General features: G+C 40.7%; 1 pseudogene; it reads right to left on the minus strand.

Moving 5' to 3' along the window:
* Nucleotides 1-1,235: 1,235 nt before the first annotated feature.
* Nucleotides 1,236-2,569, minus strand: LOC149161797 (putative chlorophyll(ide) b reductase NYC1, chloroplastic pseudogene; annotated as a pseudogene).
* Between the last annotated feature and the right edge of the window lie 412 nt (nucleotides 2,570-2,981).

The raw sequence follows: 2,981 nt of genomic DNA on the forward strand, positions 1-2,981 counted from the left end.
CAAATCTAGATTTTTAAATGGGATGGCAAGACTGGTGAGGAGCTAAGGAGGGCAAATAATACTTTTAATCCTCCTTAAACAGAAGAAAACATTGAATGTGAGCAAATTTATAGGAGGAGCATACAATACTATGAATTCCTTCCTAAACACTTCATTTGCTCAACTAGAAACGATCATGAAGTGAAATGAAACATAACAGATCACACATGCAACAAAGGGAAAACTAATGTTAAATTGACATACCACATGAATCTCAGCAAACAGAGCTGTGAAATTCCATTAAATTCTCTGCCAAAAACTGTACAATGAAAAAGCTCTGTTCCAGCACTCAGCACTCAGAAAACTCTCTCCCTGACCCTCTCTCATTACAAATGAATTTGTTTTATAATAAATACAATGCTGCCCAAAACAGGGGCGCTGTTTTAACTAACATCACAAGAATGTTTCCTTTTTTGTTTTAATATATGAAACAAAACACAGCTGGGGGAAAACCAATCGACCCCAAGACCCGGCATTTGTTTTTATCATTATTAACAAAATAAACTAAAAACAAAACCATCAGCGCTTCCTGAAGAGAGAATGGCGCTCTTTCCACTGAAATCTGTTGATGAATTGGCTAATTTCGAGGCAAATCTGGTGAATAGGTGGCATTACAGGTGTCCTTTTCCATTGGTGAAGACAAATATGGACAATCGAATCTTGTTCCCTGCCATTTTGCAACTGCAGTCAAAAATAGATCATCGGTTCCTATTTCGCTGCCATGGTAGATGATCTGCGCTTCTAATTTTAGCTGCGTTTGAATAGCGCTCTTGGGCCATACACCATACCCTTTAAGCAGATCCAGTTGAATAAAGTCTGGAAATAGGCATCGAATCCTATTCTGCTGTTCTGGCACCATTTGAATAGCCAGAAAAAAGAGAAATCCATCCCTCAATTATCCAAACCACGGTGGCTTGGTCTTTACTTCTTGCCATGTCAAGAGGTGTCTGGCAATCATCATTGATTGTCAAAGGATTCGCTCCATGAGAAAGAAGCATTTTCACAGTTTTGTCAAGGCCGATTCCTTCATCATGACAGGTTATAATGGTTGTTTCTGGTTGGTCAAAGACAACAAAATCCAAATCGTTGATATCTGTAAAGAAAACCTGTATGTCAACCAAACTTGGAGATGCCCGTTCAATTCTTGATCGGCTTACAGAGTCTTCCTTCACTACAACTTTTATAGAATAGCTTGTGTTGCTAACAGATAGGAGTGAAACATCTTGCAGTTTTTAGAGATGAGACAGAATCTCAATTGATACTGGTTCAATGACGTCAGATGAACTTCCACACAAATAATTATTAGGAACCATTTTCCAGTGGACAAAAAGGACTTCTGAAAGAGTGGAAAAGGTTGCCAGAAACTCCTCCTTCGATTAGTAATGAACTTACAATGCTTGCTTTTCATCTGAGACTAGCTTCCTGACAAACCATTCCCAGAGCTCGACAGAATGATGCAAGAAAACATGACTGAGAAAGAGAAAACAGAAACCCAGGAACCATCCGAGTAAACATCCATGGCATCACTGAATGAAAACCTTGCACGATTTTCTGCCCAGATTCGGACTCGATCTGCCTCTGCTGCATACAGTGCTTTTCCCTTCTCATCAAACCATCTACCTCGCCGGAGCCATGCAGTGACCAGTGCTAGCAATATTCTAGGAGGCGTTAAGTAATGTATTGCTTTCCCAGTGCCTTTCATAGCCCGCATTTTAGGAACCAATGTCCTTGCAACTGTCTCAGGAAGCTCACAAATTATGTTAAACATTTTCTTATTCTGACATGATGCACCACTCAGAAGCAAATCTGTAAGAACCATGCCAGGAGATGCTGTATGAATCCCTATTTTAGACTTCTTACATTCCTTCAAAAGAGATCCGTTGAGCTGTCTTAATCCACACTTTGTTGAACCGTATATTGCATATAAAGGAGTGCTTGAGCCCCCTGAACCTGCACCATCCATGTTAAATATATGACCTCCTTTTTCCTGCAACTTCATGACCCGCATAGCCTCCTTTGCGCAGATTAAAGAACCAATGAGAGTTTTTGACACGATCTGACTGATGTCTTCATCTGTGAATTGCAATAACGGTCTAAATCCCTTGTTCATGCCAGCATTATTTATCCAGATATCTACAGAACCAAATTTGTGGACTGCAAAGTCAGCTAGCATTTTTACATCCTCGACATTGGACACATCACACGGTATTCCGATCACTTGGCCTTCTCTCTTACAAGTTACAGAAGTGCTGGCTTTTGACATGACTATTCCTTCAGTTAGCTCTTGCTGAAGTTGTGCTATAGTTGTCCTTACTGAATCAGGGCTGCGAGAGGCAATAACTACATTATCCCCAGCAAAAAGGAATTCTCTTGCAAGCGCTTTCCCAAGGCCTCGAGTACTCCCAGTTATGACAACATTTTGCGGTCCAGACTTGCAACGACGCTCTAAAACCTGATTTCATGTTATCATATTTCCCCCAACTATTCCAACAAACCAGCTCGACCAAATTACCATATCAAGTTGGCTATTTCCACCCGCAAGCTCCAGTCCTTATCATCAATGGCATCTGAATTAAGCATGGCCTCCAACATCCGTCTTAACATGACAGCCACATAGATACATTTTGGCCGAAAATTATATTGATATACCGGCACATTTGCGAGGAAGACATTAAGAAGGATATCCCGAGCCTCATCAACCTTTGATCGTTCTGTCTTCGCCCAAGATGGTCTCAAGCTTTTCACCTTCGTTCCAAGATACTCCAATGCCTGTTGTTGGGTATAGATTCCAAGAGAAGCACACTCTTGATTAGTATAAGCTGTTGGGAAGACATAAACCCGCTCCTCTATTTCAATCGATACATCCCCTGTCTTTGAAAGAAGACTAGACAGAAAATCCTCTTTCATTAACCGAATTAGATCATCAACCATATGGGAAACAT

The sequence above is a fragment of the Pinus tabuliformis genome, chromosome 5_2 (assembly GCF_031772625.1).
Source record: "Pinus tabuliformis cultivar Carrire ecotype Pingquan chromosome 5_2, CPIR1, whole genome shotgun sequence".
Taxonomy (NCBI): domain Eukaryota; kingdom Viridiplantae; phylum Streptophyta; class Pinopsida; order Pinales; family Pinaceae; genus Pinus; species Pinus tabuliformis.